The sequence below is a fragment of the Emydura macquarii genome, unplaced genomic scaffold, assembly GCF_026122565.2.
Source record: "Emydura macquarii macquarii isolate MOO-44397 ecotype Brisbane River unplaced genomic scaffold, CSIRO-AGI_Emac_v2 contig_3603, whole genome shotgun sequence".
Lineage (NCBI taxonomy): Eukaryota > Metazoa > Chordata > Testudines > Chelidae > Emydura > Emydura macquarii.
This window is the reverse complement of record NW_027133740.1, coordinates 7,161,836-7,183,755: the sequence shown is the minus strand read 5'-3', so window position 1 is coordinate 7,183,755 and position 21,920 is coordinate 7,161,836. Positions and strand designations below refer to the sequence as shown.

The 21,920-nt window shown below is 38.1% G+C and overlaps 1 protein-coding gene across 4 annotated transcripts in view; it reads left to right on the top strand.

Moving 5' to 3' along the window:
• Window positions 1-21,920, top strand: part of FNDC3B (fibronectin type III domain containing 3B) — a 322,142-nt gene that overhangs the window by 9,816 nt on the left and 290,406 nt on the right. The window contains exon 1 of one of the 4 annotated variants that reach the window (XM_067536460.1): window positions 2,286-2,950. The exons of the other annotated variants lie outside the window; for them this stretch is intronic. The gene's annotated coding sequence lies outside the window, so the exon portion shown is untranslated. Of the gene's footprint in view, window positions 1-2,285; window positions 2,951-21,920 lie in introns of those variants that run through there. 4 annotated transcript variants of the gene reach the window in all.

Sequence of the window (21,920 nt, the reverse complement as noted above, 5' to 3'; positions counted from 1 at the left end):
AGTGCACTGGTAGTGTTCTGCATTAGCATATTAACTAGAGAACTTGTTTTAAAGATCTGCCTTGAAGAGGACTGTTGCAAGCTTTATTTTGTAATGGTGGAAAGTGTTTGTCTGAAAATGCTGTATCTCAAAGCAAAATGCATTAAAGGAAGTGACTGTTTATCTTATTCTATATTAAAAAACAAAGCAGTCTTCCTTCTGCTAATGAGGTATCTCCATCTGTGGTACCATGCTTGTGTTTCAGTGAATTGATTTTCAGTGGATTGCTCCATCTAGTTTATTCATTAGTCAAGCATAACATCTGATGTTTTTGTCATTTCTCCATGTACAGCCAAGCAAAAGAGCAGTTGTTCAGTCGTCTTTACTGTGCAATGATATTATTATTTATTATTTGTATTATTATGGTGGAGCTTAGAGACCCTAGACAGCACCAGAATCCAAGCCTTCTAAGGGTTTAAGAAAAAAGGGTCCCTCTCCTGAAGACCTAATGACTGTACTAACTGAGATTTTTTAAAAACATGCATTTAAATAGGCCAGTTCTATGCAGATCTAGATATCTTAGAGTTGTATTGTTTTCTTTTCTTTTCTTTTCTTTTTTTTTTTAAATAAATGAGAAGATATAAGTTTCAAAAGTGCCTGCTGGCCATTTACCTAGCCATAATCAATTGGAAGTTTTCCCATAGGTATCACTTAGAAGTAGGGCTTAAAGAGAGATTTGCAAGTAGGGCAGTGGCTTTTCAGATTAATTTGCTGAGGGTATTCCCTGCTTAAGGAGAGCATAGAAGAAAGTGAAATTGCTTGTGGGACAAGTGAACAAATTGATATGGAAGCTGGCATCATTGAGTAAGGGGCCCGGGATGCTTGGATAAATAGGAAGGAGCTGAGTTATGAAGACCCAAAGCTTCCATTTGATCCAGTGGAAGGAGGAGGAGGTGGAAGCCAGGGGAGAACAGTGTGGCCAGAATGACTAGACAAGAAGATAATCTTTACAGAAGTGTTTTGAATGGACCTGAAGGGAGTGAGTTGGGTGTTAGGGAGGGTTAAGTGGAGGAGGTTTCAGAAGTCAGGTTTTAGTAACAGGAGGCAGCAGATGATAGGTTTCTGAATAGCAGTGTGGGTTGTTTGGACAGATGGAAAATGATGTATTTTGGAGATCTTAGGAAGGAAAAAAACAGAAACATTTGGATATGGCCTAGAAATGTGGGTCAAGAGAGAAGTTAGAGTCAGAGCACCCAGGTTGTGCTCTGGGTGGCAGAGGATGGTAGTGTTGCCAGCAGCAGTGGAGAGTGGGGAAACAAGGAGTTAAACTGAGGTCCAGAATTAAACTTTGAAGCACAAACTTCAGAAGTTGTCAGAAAGGGACCCTAAGATGCTTTACGTGTTTGTAGAGCTGAACATCTTCCTCCCGCTCCTTTAAATAAGTGACATTATTAGGTATTGGAGAAGAAAGAAGAGATATCAGGGCCACAAAGTCTACTGTTACAACTCTAGTTTAAAGAAAAAATGGAATCTTAAATCTTGTTCAGAACAAAATGATTTGCTAATTTAAGTGAATGCTCCACTACGCAGAATTAACTTTTAATGCTCCAACCTCTGTATGTTTTCAGTTCTGTTTGGAAAAATACAGGCCTCTGTGTTTTTTAGAGAAAGGCGAGAAATACCATAGATATCTTGGATATAAAGACAAGGATTAATTTTGTAGGTTTAAAAACTGAATACATTGCCATTTAGATTCATAATGGTTTAGGCTGTTAGAAATAACACATCTCATTGTGACAAAAAACTGGAAATTCATTATTTAGATTATCATGGGTGCTCTGGTAGTCTCAGTAATTTGTTTTTATCTTCTCTGAAGTTAAGAGCACAACAGAATATTCTGAGACTTGTCCATGTGCTTATGAATCTTCCTGCTGTTATGCTGATACAGCTGTTACCTGCGTCACTTCCTTGCACAGTGCTTGATTTAACACGTGTCACCTTTAGGCTGTGTTTATCAATAAAATAAAAGAGCAAATAAAAATGTGCTTTATATCAGCTGAATCTCAGGAGAGAGCAACTTATATGACAAAAGTAAAATTACTGCAGTTTTCAAATTAATGTAGGCTTTACATGTATTATGATAAAGTTCAGGAGATGTCACTGTGGATCTATAATGGTGTCTCAAGTCATAGAAAATATGAAGACTGTTTCCTACCTCTCCACCATTGCTTCCCTATTCTCACCCCCAAATTCTAGATTCTTTCAGTATGAAAATAGGACTGTGCCTCCCATGAATGTCAGGACTAATAGCTGTCTTAGACTGCCTTGTTACTAATAACTCTTGTGCTATATTTGGTTTAGTTTAATACTGCCTTTGTCTTTTAGGGCTTGATTCTGATCCTACTGACTCCAGTAGGAGGTGGTATTTTTGCTTTGATTTGTAACCTCCAAGGAAATAGGATTGTGCCCTTCATGCTTGTGGATCCTCAGTTCATTGTATCCACTGATCTGGTTGTGTATGGCCCCCTGCAGTGTGTTCCTTGATCTCTATCAGCTGTTTTGTGCAAACGCTCCATAAATGTTGTTCAACTGTTTACCTGTTCATTCACCTTCCTGTCCACCCACTCACTGGCATGCACAAATCCACAAAATGTCAAAAGTCATGGACATTTAAAAAAGCTTATGGGGAAATAGTAGTCTCTGATTCCTGAGAACTGTATCCAGTGTTGTTGTAGCCGTATTGGTCCCAGGATATCAGAGAGACAAGGTGGGTGAGGTAATATCTTTTATTGGACCAACTTCTGTTGGGGAGAGAGACAAGTTTTCAAGCCTGAAGACGAGCTCTGTGAGGCTCAAAAGCTTGTTTCTCTCCCCAACAGAAGTTGACCTAATAACTGATCTTACCTCACCCATTCTGGAGAACTGTGACAGATATGCAGACTGGTTAAAATCAACACCCCATCAAAATCCAGTAAGTTTATAATTTGGGCTGATATTAAATCCGTAACTCACCTTGCTGTATGCAGGTATCTGAGCTACAGCAGTTTACACAGGATATCAAATCAATCTGTGCCGTGGTCCTCCCTGATGTAGGATTGTTGTGTACACTAAGGGTGAAAATGGTGAGCTAAAGAAAGAGTGAGAGTGTCAGCTATGAATTCCCAATTTTAATTTCCAGTTTAAGGTTAATCATGAACTATTTTAACTATGATTTTGTGTGTATTTAAATGTGTTTGCTTTTGCTTTTTAACTGTTACTCGGGGGGGGAGGGGGGGAAGTAATCCTGGTGGAAGTTAGAGAGCCAGATATTCAAAATGCATATTATTTACTGCAGATTTCGAATGTTGAAAATGCAGATATGTTTTCAAATGAATCTGATAGGGTTTTATTTTTTTAAAAGTATTATTCATCAGATTGTAATTGTTATTTTAGAGCCAGCATGGTTGACTGATGCGTATGTACTTGAGTCTCAATGTCTTTTGTTTTGTTTTTTGAACTTGATAGAGCTAGACAAACTGGTCTGTTAAACAGTATAAAATTGCAAAGTCTTGTTGTTTTTATCAGCCTGCATTTTGGGCCAAATTTTCAGCTGCACAATGTGGACCCAACCTGTATTTGTGCACATAAATAGGTTTTTCCAGTGTCTGCGTTCAGAAAAGTTTTGACCTGATCCTTTTTGATCTGTTGTCACTTAACCATGAAGTGAACAGGATGGTACTGTTCAGTGATGGATTATTGATATGATAAAGTGTAACAACTTCATTATTTCACATTCACTAAGTCCACTATAGTAAAAATGGTTTGAGTATCTTTTTTGTATCTTGTTTGTATAGGGACTGTTTTAAAGATATTTTTCTAAATAAAATAATTTGGCTATTATGGGCCAGATTTCCTTCAGGAGTAAGTGGACATTTGCTGCCATTTGTGACAGCAGAGTATTTGGTTCCGTGTCTGTATCCAAAGTCTCCAGAGGGTTAAAGGAAAGTGAGCAGTCTCTGGAGTTTGAGTTCTAAAATCCCCCTAAAATTGTTAAATTTATAAATCCCTCTCTGGATTTAGTATAAAAACATTCTCTCCTAAACTGACATTGTTAATGCATCTTTTAGTCTGTTGCAAATTTTTGTGGCTGGAGTTACACCAAACCTCAGAAAAACAGACAAACTTTGTTACAGTCAGACAAATAGCACCACTATAATAAGAATTCAATAAGACATTATAAGGGCAGTACCAAGCCATTATTATTACATTAGGGTAATAAATCATGCTAACAGGCGAGGAGCTCACAGTTGATCCAGTTTTTGTCACTACACAGTATGTTCCAGCTTTGATTCGTGAAAGTCTAAAATTTAGATTCTTCTATTGTGATTTCATGTGGAATACTTGGAGTTGCTGCTGATGTACCATAAGTTGCATGATACTTGAAGTCTTAGGTAAAAGAATCAAAGGGTCAAATTCTGCAATCCTTAATGGAGCAAAACTCCCACAGAATTAGGTCCAAAATAAGGTTGGAAAATTACCCACATTGTTAAATAAATACTCTGCCTGTGCTTAAATAAAACAGAGTTGATGTTAGTTTCTCATACCTGTACCTGTGGCATAGTTTACATGTTTGATTAGGCTCTATTGAGCATATGGCTGCAGATTTTTTGGCTATTCCATAAACTGTTCTAACAGGCTTATATTTTCTCTGCCTGGGCCAGTTCATGGTGCTTATCATAATAACCAAACAGAAGATACACGTCTTGGGTCTGGCTGGCTGTCTGAGACTTATTTAGACATAGAACACGCACTGTAACTCATTTTAAATCCATTAATCAAAGGGAGATATGTTACAGGTGGCAGTGGTTGCTATGCAGAGCCGTAACAATGACTGTGATTGCTGGCAGCGTTAAAATAGAGAGAAATGGTGTAGTTACATGATTTTCTTAATATTTTTATAAGCTTTTATATGAACAAGATTTTATCAGTTATATTTCCTTTCCCCCGAAATGATCTTAGCAGGAGCATACAGATCTGTTAAACTGCTTTGTGCAATGGATAGGAAATGGTTATGTTTGCATAAGTTATGCAGCCCTACTGAAAAGGGCAAGGAGCTGTGTGGGTAATATAACCAAAGGGATCTCTGATCTTTTTCACAGCAATGATCTTCTAGTTCTGGATAATAACATAAATGTAAGAGTGAGCCAGGTCATTCAGAAATTTCTGTAACCACAATCTGTTTACCATTTAGAAATGACTACATTTTGACTTTCAGTGTTGTCTGAATAGCCTACGTCAAGATATCACGGGGAGCTGTTGGACTGGCCTTCAAGGACCATGTTTATATATAAACACTAAAGTTACATGTCAACAGTTTTATTTCCTCTTTACATTTCTTGCTTATTCGTTAAAAGGAATACCGTAGAACTCGGGAAAGCTGCTGTATGACAGTTTCAGTTTCTCCAATTTGCCAACTGTTGCACAGTTTTTCTGTTGGCAGTGCTATTGTTTTAAACATCTGTCTGAGCCAACTACATGTCCCTTATCTAACCAGCCAACCTTCCCGTTGTTTGCGACACAGCTTATAAAATGTGACATAACTTTGTGACATAGTAGCTCTGAGGAGGCAAGGTGAACTGGGTTACTGGTCCTAATCTGCTCTGCAAATGAAAATAGAAAAGATGGAAGAAGTAAAACATGGAGGAATAAGAGAGAGAAAGCAAAAGCAGAAGCAAGATGAAGGGAGGACACACACTGAGAATGAAGAGCATAGCACCATTTGTGACAAATATGGAGGCTGGCGTTTTTGGAGCACTTTTGATCTGTTGGGCAGATCAAGGATTGACAATTACAGTAGTGCAAGATCCACGACAGCTCTAGTTAGTTTGTTGGATAAGTGTCCAAAAAACCCTACTGAACGGATGGACCAGTGATAATTTTAAGGTTTCATATCTTGCTCCCTGTCAGGCCTGGAATCAAATACTATGTACTATTGGAGAGCTAGAACTGCAGTTCTCATTCTCAGGTGTTGTGTCTGTATGTCAGTGAAAAGTGTTTCTTTCAAGGCACCAGACATGCATTGCTCAAATTTTCAGACTGTTGGCTTTGTGAACCTGTCATCATATAAGAACCTACAGTATCCTGTAAATGAAATATGAACAAACCTGTTAACATCCTGTTTCAGATGTGACTACAATTGGCTTTGCTCAAAGGTGACATTACCACTGTTCAGTTTTAGCACTGAGGCTAGGGCAGATTTATTTGGAAGCACTTTGTTTTTACTGAATCTGTAAAACTCCAGGGAGTGCTGGATAGGATATGAGGTGCTCCCTTCTGGCTATGCATTAGCAATGTGGCAGTTACTGATCTGTCATTTTGCTTTGAGAAGGAATTACAAAATTTTGGCCCAGTGCCTGGACTAGCTCCAGATGGTCAGAAAAGATTTTGTACTCACGTAAGAAAGTATATTGGAATTGCAGGCTGGACCTGTCCACTTTCCTCCTATTCTGGCCTCTTCAGAGTTATTTTTCTATTAATTATGTGAAAAATGGTTGCCTCATTCACTGCCTTGACTGCTCAGCAGTGCCCTGGCTCAAGACAGTGGAAGGCTAATGTGCGAGACCTACCTCTCTTCAATTATTATTATTTTATTATTGTTTTTTGGATTGGTGCCTCCTCTAATAGGGCCATGTTGGATAAAATGTTTTTGGGTATTCAACTAAGTGTATAAAGGCCCAAAAGTATCCTCAAAAGTATGTAGGCACCCAAATCCCATGAAGATGTGAGCCTAAATGACCTAACACTACTTAGTTGCATGCTGTGAGAATAAAGTTGTTTCTCTGCTCACTGGATCAGAGAGAGTGGAAACTAGCTACAAGGTATCATTGAGAATAATTATGTTTAAAGATTTCAGGATGCAAGTGTTGAGAAATAATTTTTTTCCCTCCCACAGCCAAAAGCTTTTTCCTTGAATGGGGGTGGGGGAGCGTGGAAAGGAACTTTCCATCATGAAACTTTAGAGATTGTGTTTAGGTTGTATGTAGGGTTTTTTTTTTTTTTTTTAAATTTGGTCTCAAAATTCAGGTTAAACGCCCTATTTAATTACTGGATGCTTACTCTCTGTTCCATTTCAGGGCTATTCTGACCATTTACTAACGTAGGAAATTTGATTATCATTAACAAAGTTATATTTCATTCACATCTCTATACCCCTGGTTACACACGGTGTTAACATGAACACACAGACAGGATCTTTATATGCCTGTGGATTTTGTAGCTAGAACTGGTTGAAAGACACCAACAGTTCAGTGAAAATTTCATTAATATCTTCTATATGATTCTTCATACCCTAAAGCTTGCATCCATTTCATTAGCAATCCATTCCCTGGACAAATCAAAACCAGTTGATGATTTAATTGACTATTTAAAATATATTAAACAGAAACACAGTCCCCCAGGTCTCCTGCCACATCTCATACAGTGTAAATCAGCCCCTTATTGAAGATGGGATGCAGCACCGACCTCACAGTGGATTGGATATATTAAAGTGATGGGTCACATGCTGCTTCTCTAAAGAAACCAAGAAGACATACAACTGTATCTATTTTCAAATTTGGTACCATTTAGGATAGTTATTCTAGATTATGAACATGTAAACTCAATTCTAAAACACTGAACATTCAGCCAGTTCCTAAGTCTTCAATTTTAAGTAGAACAGAATTTGCTTTTACATTATACCTAACACGCTTAAGGCAATCCGAACACTATATTCTATCTTTATTTTAGCATTTTTCACATTTTCCTATTTAAAAAAAAAAAGCTTTTCTCTCCCCCCTGATGCTGGGTTCAAGAACCACACAAACAATAATGGAATTTGACTGACTTGACTATATAGGGGAAACCGTGAAGCTGATGTTATTCCTAGTGCTGTCATGCACAAAGTAGGTACCTGAGTGGGGAGAACAGAACAATATTGTTTTCTCTAATCTCTTTCAGTTGAGGAATTACTTGTAACAGTAGTAGTTGAACAGTCAATATGGTTGCTATCGTCTGTTCTAGCCATGACCAGGTGTTGCTGGAGCATTATTAAATATTGTAGGTTGATATTTTTAAAGCCGACTAAGAGATTTAGGTATATGACTGCCATCGAAGAGAAAGGGAGATTAATGAGATTTATTTTCCCTTCCCCAAGCTCTTGCAGACATGCAGAATGTTGTACCTTGTGTGTGCACGGAGGGAAGTTAGCATGCCTGATGGTATAAAATGACCCCAGTGAGGTCTGGTCAGCAGTTACAGCTCTGCTTCTTCCTCCTTCTAGTCTTCTTCCTACTGGACAAGCCAGATTTTCCCTTAGAGCTGGATACATCAACAGAGTTCAGTATCTTTGAATGCTGAGTTTTATTTGAAAATATTCTTAGGCCCTCTCTCATTATGATAACAAATATAACCTTTGATTCTCTTTCTATTTGTGCTGGGATAAGCCACCCTACTGGTGCTTTGTGTCAATTGGAGAAGAGCATGTCATGTGAAAATGCTAACATGGCCATAGTATTTGTATTTGTTTCATAGAGAAGTTGCAGAACTGTCAGCAATAAATCATGAAAAAGGTAGCTTTACAATTAGAATGGCTGCATTCTGGGCAAGTAAAATTTGTTTTATATTTATTAGTCATCTTTAAGAATTGTGCATTTCCCTTGCTATTTATTTATCCAGAAATATATTAACTGTTTGAAGAATCAGTTTGATTTCTTTTTTTTCTAATACAAATGTTAGTTTAATAAACTGATCTCTATTTGTTGCTTACTCAAAATGTGGTAAAAAGGATTATACAATTTTAAATCAATCAATCAATGTTTTTTAGTTTTCTGCAAATCAGCTGATAAATAGTAACATAAAAGTTTACAGGCATGTTAAAAAAAAGCCTTCACCTTTTTGCCTAATGCCAAAGACTCAGACACTTAGGCTATGTCTTCACTGACGGCGACAAATTCGCTGCCATCAGATCGACTTCTCTGGAGCAGTCAGTGAAGAACCACTCAGTCAATCCAGAAATTAACATATTAAGACCACCTTCTCAAGTGGCGTAGCGCTGCGTCGACGGGAACACGGTTCCCGTAGGCGCAGTGCAGTGAAGATTACGCGCAGCGCAGAAGAGGAGAAGTCGACGGGAGTTACCCAAGTCATTTGCGTAGCTTGCGTAATTCCGGTCGACTGCCACCTAATCTAGGATGTAAGTGAAGACAAGCCCTTAGATATAACAACATTTAGGCCACGTCCACGCTATAGGGACTATTGTGGCATGACTACAGTGCTGAAGCTATGCCAGCATAACCTATAGTGTGGATGGAATCTACAACACCTCCCAGAGCAATGTTAGTTAGGTCAGTGGAAGCATTCTTCTGTCCACCTAGCTACATCTACACTGGTGGTTATGTCATTATAGCTACAGTGCTCAGAGGGTGTGGATTTTTCAACCTTTGAGGGCCTTAGTTTATGTCAAACTAAATTTTAAGGGTAGACCAGGTTTTAGATTAATTTCAAAGAGCTTGAACAATAGAAGTTGAGCAGTATATATTTTATGCATAATATGGGATTGATCCTGCTGTCTTGAAGGCAGTGCATGACAGGCCTGAGTAAAGACTGGAAGACTGGATCCAAAGTCATTAACAATGAGTACATTGCCTATTTGCTCCCATTTAATACGTGAATTTCCAGCATAAATCAGATTACACTGTATACTCTGTTTACTGAAGCCAATTAACATATTTCCATACTAGTTAAGGAAAAGGTAACCAGGCTAATTTTTGCATTAAAAGAATATTTATGGTAATCAAAACATCTGAATTTCATGTTGCTGAAGAAGTGAAGGGTATGCGTGAGTGAAAATGAAATGTTCAAAAAAATTAGGAGGCATTTGATTGGTGTGAAATACATTTTATATTAGTTAAGAGATCCTTGTGGATGCAGACTCACATGTGCACCTCCAAAGTAGGAGAGATGATGAAAAAAATAAAAAATGGGTCTTTACAACTTTAGAGCTGGAGTGCATAATACTGAATCACTGTTGATATTGACTTGCAGTGTTCTCTTTTACTGCAGAAATGCTTGTGTCAGTAAGTGATTAATGTTTTTTTGGGCAGAGGAATATGGATTAAGTAGTCATGCACATTTTCATCTGATTTATTCTCTTACAACATGGAAATTTAGCAACTTGTTGACAAAGCTGTTTTCTCTGAAAAGAACAGGAAAATGAAAAATCAGTGCAGATGAAGCCAGGTTTCACTTTAAACAAGACAACATGAATTATGCAGTGTTGCTGCAGGCATGTTGGTCCCAGGACATTAGAGAGACAAGGTGGGTGAGGTAATATCTTTTATTGGACCAGCTTCTGTTGGGGAGAGAGACAAGCTTCCCTGCTTACACAGAGCTCTTGTTCAGGTGAAGACAGCAATTGGTTTAAGTGTCTCTTTGTATTAATGTAAATTGGGAGCTTGTGTTCATCCATCAGATGATGTAAACAAAAGCCAAGCGAACTTCCAGATGGTGACAGAGACAGGGAATGAGCCACTTAATAGACATAATTAAGTATGTCTGCCTCTATACCACTTAGCCATTTACAAAACAGCCATCTTTTCTTGTTTATGAGTTTGGATTGTGTCATCGTTAGTATTTACTTAATTGAAGAGCGTGAAGAAGTGCAGTAGTGCAGAAATAATACCTGTGGGATCACTGTACATAGAACTCTGGCTAAGATTCCTTGCAAACATAGTGAGAATTAGCTTGCAAGTATTCCAAGGTTATAGAATGACCAGCTGCTCCCTTTTTAGAGCCCTGTGAACATTCAGCACAGAATTAACCTTGGCTTGAGTTTGACCTGGACTTGCAAACCAGTGGTGGTTTCACATACTTCTTTTTTTGTGTCAAGAAACCTTTTTTTGTTTGTTTGTTTACTGTCTGGAACCCAGGTGGTATATTGAGGCTGCAGTAATTTAATGCAATTCAAGCATAAACAGCTATTGCTGGGAAGAGTTTGCATGGGGCAAGTCACCTGGTATTTTGCACTGTGGTCACTGTCCCTCAACAAGGGTGCTAATTTGTGTCCAAAGGGTTGATAGGATTTTTTTATGTGGACACGTGCCGCTGAGGAGTTGGACTGAGTTATTGCAATAGCATGTACAATTTGCTAGGCATTTTTCAAACATTTAAGAAGGACAGTTTGAAGATGTTGGAGTATGAGGACTTGAAACGGGTATTGCACAGGCCACAAAGCAGGCATCATGCAGTAACACTGTTAGTCACCCCCTGCTGACATGGGCAGGCTGTATATCCCATTACCTATTCATTAGTCAAGTTTTAATAATGATAATACTTGGCTGTTCTATAGCACCTCATCAGCAGATCTCAAAGAACTTTACAAAGGAGGTAAATATTATTATCTGTATTTTACAGATAGGGAAACCGAGGCACAGAGAATTGAAATGACTTGCTCAAGATCAGAAACAAACCCTTTGGCAGAACCGTTAATAGAATTCCCAGTCCAGTGCTCTATCCACTAGGTCAGACTGCCTATTTTATTTGCAAAAGTAGAGTAGAAATCTTTTTTAATTATGGTAATAAATATTTTTAGTTGGAGACCTAAACTGCAAGGTTTTAGATTAATTCTTAATCCAATTCTAAGCTTCCTAAAACTGTGGAGTGGTTTATTCAGTTTAGTACAGAGAGAAAGTTTTGAGTTAGAACATTGGGATTAGAATCTGAATATCTCTACAGTTTGGTGCCGGGAGGGGAGATGTTTCAGACTTGGTGTCCTAGTTAAAGCCCCACTATAACTTTAATTTGAGAAGTGTGTAATCTCTCTCTCTCTTTTTTTTCTCCTCTCCAAAATGAAAGAGATAACAAGATACCACCTTCAGGGATTTATAAATGTTCTTGGAGTACATCTCTGAAAATGTGTACTAACTGAAGATATGCCTTATTTGGCACTAAAAGGATGTAATTCTACTTTCCTGTAATAAAGAATTACAGTTTGTCTATAGGAAATGTTATGAAAGACAAAAAGCACTTGGTGACCCAGTGTGATGATTAGGTTTGTAAATGGTAAGAAAAACTATATTTAATCCTAATAAACGCTAATTCTTTGATGCACAACTCCAGACTAATATCAAGGTCAGGAGGCAACACTGAATGCACTTACTTCAGCAAGAGTGTCACTTGACAGATTATCACTAATCTCCCCTTTTTTCAGAATGAGGAATTAACCCAGGGAACTTTATTACAAAAAATCTGTTTCAGATGAGAGCAGACTGGAACTTTCAGCTTCTGTCAACTGCACTGGCATTTAGGTATCACCATTCGAAATGCATAAAATGGGTGCAACTTGATTTCAAGTGAACTGGTTTTCTGAAGCTCAGGCCAAATTAATGTACTGGGTTTTTTTTGGTTTTTTTTTTTTTTAAAGTAACATAATTTCTGTTTTTTCGTCTCAGGTTTGTATCTCATCTGATTATACCAATCAGTTATAAACAGATGTAATGAGTAATACAGAGTTGGGAACAATATTTTTTTGATTTTTTTTTTCTATCAAAAAATAGTGAATAGACCTAGTAGTTTTTTCCTCTCACTTTTCACTTCAATATTTTAAACAGTCAATTTTTATTTGTTCTAACTGAAATAGGTAACAGGAATTGCCATACCAGATCAGACTCAAGGTAGGTAAATTAGACTGAAATTAGTTTTCTTATAATAATGCTTTTGATAGTTATGGGCATAATTCAAGAGTCCTTATAAGCTGGTCTGACTTGAATGTATGGGGCTATTTTGACTGAATGTATGAAGATAAAATTCCTAGTTGATAAAAGTTTGTGTGCAGAAATTGCAGAATATGAACAATATCCCTTTAAATGTGCAAAATTAATTAGTTTTGTTTTTCTTTGTGTGTTCATATGATTTTAAAGCCATGTTAGAATTCTTTGAGGCTGTCTTTTTCTTGTGTGAAGTAAATTAATGCGTATCTTTAAAGTAGCAGAGGAAAGAAACTTTCATAGCTACGATGCATGCAAAACTTGGCAGATGACTCTGGCTTTAGTGGCCACGGTCATATGATTTTATTTTTAAACAAATGGATAGCAACAACTAAGATCTTGCAGACATGAATCTTGTACAATTGATGCAGTTATTTTATATTAAACTAAGCTCTGAGTCAACTGCAGCTTTTGACTGGTTCTCTCCTCTTAAATACAAAGAGTCGCAGACTCTGTATTCCTTTTTTTTTTTACCTTTCAAATAACTGAATGCTAAATAATGACCCTGTCACATCTACTTGTCTTTGACAACAAAACAACTTCCTAATTCCAAAGCAGAAGCAGTCACTGGTGTACTTTTCCAGCATGAGAGAGGAATATTTTTGGAGATATAATAGTGGAAGTGGGAGAAGTTGGTATTGAATGAGTTATCTATGTTAGACATTTGTAGTGCACCCAGCACCTAGGAAGAGCAATGCAAATGCTAAATAATGTAAGTGAATGGTCTCTGTGCCTGCCCACCCCCTCCAAAAAAAAAAAAAAAAAAAATCAGTAAACACAAAACTGTAATAGGAGTTGAAACATAGATAGTGGATACCTAACCTAATCAATCTTTCCTCTTTTGCTGTTCTAGCAAGGGCTACTAAATGCATGGATGTCATGGTGTTTACCAGAGGTGGTTTTTACCCAGTAAAATCATGGTTTTTACCATCCAGGGAAAAACTAGTTAGTCCCAGTTTAAGGCACTTTCTGTTTTAAAAACTGTTTCATTAATGCACACCACATTACACTTAGCTGTAGTTACATATTCAAATTATGGTTACATAAAGCAGTAGATCTGTAGATTAATTTACAGTTGTACAAATAAAAAGTAAAACCGGTGGGGTTAATATTCTTATATGTAACTATAATGCTGAACATTGGAATGTCTGTATACATTTTGGTTCATATAATGACTCACACTTCAGTTTTCCATATTATATAAACAAAAGTAAAAACCATTTGATTTATATGAGAACCAAGGTAGTGCAGATTTGCAGGTTTGAAGCATTAAGTGATCAGAAGCCTGCAGAGTTGTAGACTACCAGTTCAGGTCCATTTGGCCATGCAGCATTTTGTAGCAGAAGACCAACTTCGATGTAATGCAGTGATTTTCAATCTTTTTTCATTTGTGGACCCCTAAAAAATTTTGAATGGAGGTGCAGATTGCTTTGGAAATTTTAGACGTAGTCTGTGGACCCCCAGGGGTCTGCGGACCACGGGTTGGAAACCACTGATGTAGTAGATAGACTGAGCCTTTTCCTCAGTTTTGAATGAATGTATCCAAAGTTTGAAAAGATTTGTTCTATGGGTGCTTAACTGGCTGGACACTAATGCAGTTATTTTTCTCAGTTTCCTGATTTAAACCAGGTTTTAGCTGATATTTACCAGCACGCTGTCCAAAGCTACTTTTTCCAGGAAGTTGTCAGCCCTGGCTAAAAGTGCTGCTGTGCAGAGTAGTAGTAACTTCTCTTGGGTGATTAGAGATGGGTGGACCTCAGAAAACTTTGTGCTTGCCTCAGGGAAACACAGAAAAGTTTGGATACATATTCAGACTTTTTGATGTTCTCCCTATGGTATCTTTTCAATCATCTTGCCTTACAAGGTCTCTACTTGCTTTTTCATCGGAATTGTCTCCAGGCTCCTGTACCTTTTATGTTTGAAGTGATCACTTGAGATACCTCCCAAAGACAGGATAACAAGGCCACCCTTCTTCTCTGAGCAATTTGAGGCTAGGACTATGCCTTTCTGTGTGTTTGTACAGTACCAAGTGCCTGGGGAACCCAGTTTTGATTGGGGCATTTATGTGTACAAATAATAATGATCTCCAGTGGTGCCTTTCTTCATGCAGGGGTTTGTACTTTCCTTTCATATAGTTCAACTTCGAGCGCAGAGCTTCACTTGTTTGGCAGTCTGCAGAATTTAAATATCCCTTGCATGGTATGTCCCAGACATAGCATGGTTTGGATTTTGCAGACGTTGGGGCACAAGAGAGAGTTGCCATTGATGCTGTTGGTGTTCCCCTTCTGCCCCAGTATGTGGATGTAGCTTTAAAGCCAGAGGCTTGGGCTAGGGATCTTTGCTGATCATTCACGCTAGAATTTGGCATTTAATCACTCTTTAAACAGAGCTGAACTTCAGACACGTGAAGAATGAATTTCATAGATAAAGACTGGTCATTTTTGTTAATTAATATGTGTCTGCTGTTTGTCAAGGTAATTACTGTAGCACCAGAAAGATAAACAGAAGCCCAGATGGATTACAGCTCAGCTCTAATCTACTTGTAGTTGCATTAAAATCCTTAGCATGAACTATTGTAGGGTATGTTGTTTAAATAAATGAGATGGCTACTCGGGGATTTTTACAGCTGAGATCTTCATGAAAGGAAGTGTAGCACTTTTTGGAGCACGTACAGCAATTATAATATAAAACAAAAATGCCAAATTATGAACAAATTACCAAAGATAGATATCTGTGTTTATATATTTACCAATTTCTAGAAGGGACATTAAAACTTTGAAAACTACTAGAAGCTTAGATATTTTTTTGGGAGGGAGGGGGAAAGAATAGTCCCAAATATTAGAACCCATCCAAAAAGAAATGTGTTTCTTGGCTTATTGGTGTTTGGCAAAACCTTCATAGAACATACGTTTTCTGGGTTGGTAGATGCTGTAGTATCTTCCTACATATGTGGACAATAATGGACTTAACGCGTTGATTTCAGCTGAATTTATTGAAGTAATTGTAGTTAGTTCCAGATATGTCCTCTATATCCTGCCTTGTGGAGGTATGAATTGTATAATCTATTAGGTCTCTTCTAGCGATAGGTGTGAGCCAAAATCCTGGCATCTGAACACCTCCAAACTTTGGGGGAATACACAATTCATTGTTGAACTTTGGGACTCCAGTCCATCTCTAGACCTTTCCATTTCAAGTACCACGAAGCTAAGTTTTTACTAGAAACCAATCAATACATATTTGTATCTGGGGAAAGCTTCATGATGGGGTTTTATATACCAGCTGTTCTGAATTCTGACCAAAAATTCTTTGTCTAAATCATTAATTATTTTACTTAAAACAACAACAACAATAAAAGAAACCTCTATTAGTGCCCAAATTTCTTTCCAATACCACTCATCTAACTGTAACTAAAATATCTGTGCAAAAATTCTGACAACTAGGAACCCAGTTCAGCCCTGGCGGAAGTGAGCGCCTATCCCATTGAATTCAGTGGGAACTGTCCTTGGTTACACAGGGGGTCTGTGTCTGGGACCCACAACAAAAAACATTGTTTTACATGATTGGTTTGTTAAGGATGGGGCCGCATTTACACCTTATGCGCCCCTAGGCACAGAATCTTCAGCACTTCCCCCCCTTCCGCCTACAGTTGACTTTCATGTTTTCTGTGGGTGGGGTGGGTAGGGGCGACGGGATAGAGGAGCTGGCCAGGCCAGCTCCATGCACGGGTCATGGGGGGAGGGGCTGGAGAGACCGGCTTGGCTAGCTCTGGGCAGGGGGAATATCCTCACCCCTGGGTTCTGGCTTCTGACCAGGCCAGGGGGTGGGGCCTCAGGGGGAAGAGGAGGAGCAGAGATCCCTGGAGAGAGGAGGAGGAGCCGGGGGCACGGCCAGAGTTCCAGCACTCGTGTGGGGCCCTCAAATTGGCTGAGGCCCCTGGGCATGGGCCCTGTTGGCCTGTGTGGTAATGCACCACTGTTGAGGCACCCCTAGAATGCTGCCGCCTCTAGGCACGTGCCTACTGTGCCTAACTGGAAATCCGGCCTTGGTTAAGGAACAACTTATTTAGACAATACTCACAAACTTTGCAACGTTATTACCTGTACTACTGCTGAAGATACTACTGCTATTTCCTGGGACACAAAAGAGGCATTTAGTATCTGAATTTTTGCATGTTGAAATAGGGTGATATTGATTTAATTTCCACTCCACAATAACCTATTTGCTAGAATTCTTGGAAAGGGAAATCAAAGGCACCTATCATGATGGTACCTAAGCGCAATACATATCATTTAAATTAGCACAGTGTCTGAAAGGACTTCATATTTCAATATTCTCAAAAGTTCTGTTGGTTTTTATCCTCCTTTCTCTTCTAGTTTCATCTCTTTTCAATTTTTTTCGCTCTACAATGGCATCCATAACCTCCTCTTTTTGTTAGGGACATTGGGCTAGGACCTTAGTTAGTGCAAACTGGCATAGCTCCATTGATTTCAGTTGAGGTACACCAATTTACACCCGCTGAGCATCTGTCGTTGGAACTGTTACATTTTAAACTATTGCAGTGACATTGAAGGTGACCAAATTGATGACACTCATTTCTGATTAGCTTTATATGTTCATTAGATTCTTAGTAAGATGCTTAGAGATCCGTGATACGTGTCCTAGAAATATCTAACATAGCTAAAATGGATGATTTCTGAATACTCTATTACATCATGGAATGTTAGTTCCCATATTCTATCAAAAATAGAAAATATCTTATGCTTTTCTAGTTAGAAAATTAGTAGAACATCCTACCTATTTGAGACAGCTTGTTTTCAGACTATTTTCTTGCTCAAACTGGTGTAGCAAGACTGGTAGGCAATAGGGTAATAATGTTGTTTATTAATACAAAATTTTGAGTAATTTTGTTTGTAAAATAAAATCACGTAGCTGTTTCAACAAAACATTAGTCGTGTTTTGAAAAGTTGTAATTAATAAGTGATGACCGATAACATGGATTTGGGATTTTGATGATCAACACCTTAACGAGACAGATTTGGACATACTCATTTTTTTTAAAAATTAAAAAATAAAAGTGGATCTGGAATAATGTAGATGTTCAAGATGTTTCAAAAAACTATCCAAGTATCTACAGTGTCACCTTGTTGTAGTTAGACCAGTAATCCTTTTGAATGAGGAAAGAACATTTCTTAGCCATATAATCTTTTAAAAAAAACTATTTAACTTTCTATAATAGGTCTGTATTCTCAAATATCCTGATAAATAAACGTCAACTCATTTTTCGCACAGACACTTCTTACAAGTTGAGAGATGACTGTGAGAAAACATGTTTGGTTAGATGGTCTTTGGAATCTTACTGTATGCTGGACTGGGACTCATGAGGATAGTCAAACATTACTGAAAGTACCAATTATTTTAAAAATTGAGTCTTTAGGATAAAACTAAATATAGTTATTGCTTAGTGCTTTACGTTACAACTTTAATGTACTGTACCAATATTAATTCTCATATCTCTGTGAGGATGTTGGCAGGCAGAAATGGTTTACTTCTAATTTATAGATGGCACAACCCAAGGTATGGAGAGGCTTAGACCAAAATTTTAAAACTTTAGGCACCCAATTTCACACTTTAATGCCTAAAGAGTGGCCTGATATTCTGAGAGGCTGTACAGTTGCAGATTCCATAAGACTCTGTGTGCTTGCAGATGTCTAGAAGCTCTGATTTAGGCACGTGAATATGGAGTTTGGTGTCTAAGGCTAAGCACTAAAATTCAAATATTTTGGCTTAAGTGACTTGTTTAGAGCAAGTCATTGGCAGAGCAGGGATTAAAATTCAGGAGTTCCTTGCTTCAGCTCTCCTGCATCTGAAATCAATGGAGACTATCCCGCTGAAGTCTGAAATGTATATTGATTCCAATCTCCTCACTTGGAGGTCCCATACTGAAAACTGTGTATTGCTCGTATAATCTTTAGGTATACAGATATTTGAGAACTCTTTCTAAACTTTGCAACATTTGTTTACATTTATCTTTATTTTAGAGATGTATAAAAATTGCGAACTCTCAAATAAACGTGGCAAAGATTTACTTTGTTTTAGGGAATTGTCCCTTTTTATTTTCTATTGCACATTAAAAGAATTTAGTAGAAGTGTTTCCTTTTAAAGAAATGTGGTGCTTTAAAATGATACAAGGAGCTTCATTCTCCACTGCATCTGAGCTGGGCTGCTTCTCTCGCTTCAGTACGTACACTCTGCTGCTACCCCCATGCCTGACAAAGGAGTTCTGGTGCCGGAGGTGGAGAACAAAGGTGATGTGGGAAATGGCAGTATGTGTGATAGGTGGTAGCTTTATGCAGTTGGTGATTTCCCCCCTACATCAGTGGAATTCTCCAAGGAGTAATTCTGTCCACTGTAAAGTCATATTGCTCTATGTAAGCAGGGCAAAGTGAATTTGGCAGGCTGAAGTATCCGGACCCTAGTGTTTAACTCCCAAGTCAGTCATTTTCTTGTTGTTCTGAGGTGTTGGCAGAAGTAAAGCAAAGAGAATAAGCTAGAATCAGTTTTCCAAAACCAAATAACATCGTAGAAGCACTCAGAGGACAAAGCCCCATAAGTCTGGGAATAATGGACGCTTAAAATATCAGAAGAATGATTTTTTATGTGAAACTGCAGTTGCCAGAAATAGACTATCAGATAATAGGTTTAACTATTTTAATAATTGCTGTGTCTGTGTATTCTGTAAGGCACCAAGAGAGAAGTACCAATTCAGAGAATAAGAATAGAAAGTATAGGAGAGGATAGAATCCATACTGAGAAACAATCAGGAGCTAATGAACTATTTCAGATTTACATTGTATGTTTCCTGCATGTTTCAGCTTAAAAACAATATGCTCTGTAGTGCTTATTTGGACAAAACTGTTGTTGAACTCATCGGCAATGTCAGACTGAGTAAGGATTTCAACATTGGGCCTGTAATCAGACATGAATAAAGTTATCTGTTTTCCTTCCATCCTCTTAAATGCAAAATAATTACACTTGCAGTGTGCACAAACGTTGTACATTCTACTTCTGTTCATGAAAAAGTTTGATTTTAAAAATCATTATTAAAACACTATTCATGTTTCTCAGCATTGTTATAGTAGATGGAAGTAAACATGGAAATTGAAATGCTACAGACAATTTCAAAATTTTTCCATGGACATGCTATATGTGCAGTTATTTTTCAATTGTTATAAACTCTTTTTATTAAATGGACAAGAATTGGAGTGAGTGAGGTTGAACTGTATTAATTTGAACATTGGCTTTTCTTCCTGACAGATTTTTAAATGGGAGTATGCACTGCAATTAACGCAGTGGTATAACAGAAGAATGTTTTACATTAAATTAAAAAAAGTTTTAATGTCACTTATAGCAATAATGACTATTGTTGAATAACCTTTGACATCTTGGCCCACTGAAGGTAATAGGAGTTTTGCAAATGACTTCAGGGGGAGTAGGATTTCACCCAAAGGTGCAGTATTCAGTTATCAGACATAGATCCTTTCCTTTTCTAGGGGTTTAGATTAGCCTTTTGCATTCTAGTGTTTAAAGTTGGTCTGGGAGAATAGAAGTTGGCTAAATCTCTTAATTGCTAAGAGAGATTTTGTGTCTGTTAGGAAAGTAATTTTCTTTTGTTTTCATTAGACCTTAACCAGCAATAGTGTTTGATTAAAATGTCTCTTTGATTAACTTGGAAAGTGGTTCTTTTCTCTGGGTGTGTATTCTCCTGTCATATATTTGACATTTTGATACAATTTAATTAAATATTTCAATTCAGGTTCATGCCTCCTTTTGACCTATGTTTAGATGTAAATTAAAGACTGCTATACTTCCTGGAGAATATTAACAACTTCTCTGTTACTGTGATTGCTCTGAAATTGATTCATTTATTATTTCAGTTTATCAAATGCAATTATGCTTTTCTAAGCATACCAAACTGAGAATACATTAATTGCACAATGCGTTTAGCATACGTATTGATTTAATGTCAGTTAAGGACATAATAAGCTCCACCTCTTCCATTACTGCCTCTTTCCAAGGCAAAAGACTGTGTAAATACACATAAGGCACATACACATACAAATTAAGGACACTGAATCAATTTGATGAAAAATCGCTGTGTTAGAGCTTGTCTGCATGAGAAAATTGATCATCATTGCTATATCAGAATAAACTATTCTGGACTAACTCCCTGGCTGGAGACACTATTCCAAATAAAGTCACTTGTCTTATGGAATAGTATCCACACAGAGAGTTATTCTGAAATAGCTGTTGTGAAATAGTTCATTCCATTATAACTATGCCTGGCAATTTCCCCATGTAGACAAGTCCTTAATGTTTTTGATGATGGAGGTCTTTTATTATTGGTTATGGGAATTTTTGTCTGAAATGGGCCTAATCCCACAGCCCTGCTCTGAAAAGTGACTCTAAAAATAACCTGGTTGGATTCCATGCGTGTGTGTGCACCAATGACTTCCAGATAATTTTTGTTCAGTTTACAAGTAAAAACATGTTCTTCTTCGAGTGCTTGCTCATGTCCATTCCACTATAGGTATGTGCACGCCTTCGTGCACGGCTACTAGAACATTTTTCCCCTTAGCAGATCCCGTAGGGCCGGCTCCGGCGCCCCCTGGAGCCCCGCACACATGCCGCGGTATATGAGGCGCTGCCCGACCTACGCCTCCTCAGTTCCTTCTTTCCACCCGTGATGGTTATTGGAACTGTCTGTGCTTGCACTGTAAGCGCTTAATTCCCCATGTTTGAACTTTAAGCAATGATTTTTTGTGTTAATGATTTAGTTAGCTTAATAACTGCTGTTAGTGGTAGTTAGCGACTTTGAGATAGTCTAGCTGAGATTTTACCGGGAGTGGATATGCTCCGGTCTTGTGGCTTCAGGCCGTGTGTTCTGGTGGGAAGGCTTTCCTGCTGAGTGACCCCCACTGCCTGAAGCGCAGGGGGGAAGCCTTCATAAGGAGAAGATCGGATTTGCAAGGCTTTAAATCCGCTTGAAAGCCTCGCTCATGGAGCCCTCGACCGGCTCTGAACCAACCTGCTCTCCTGCGGTATCCAGCGTGCTGTCGGTGCGGAGGGCACCGTCGGCACTGACCCGACTCAGCACTGCGAAGA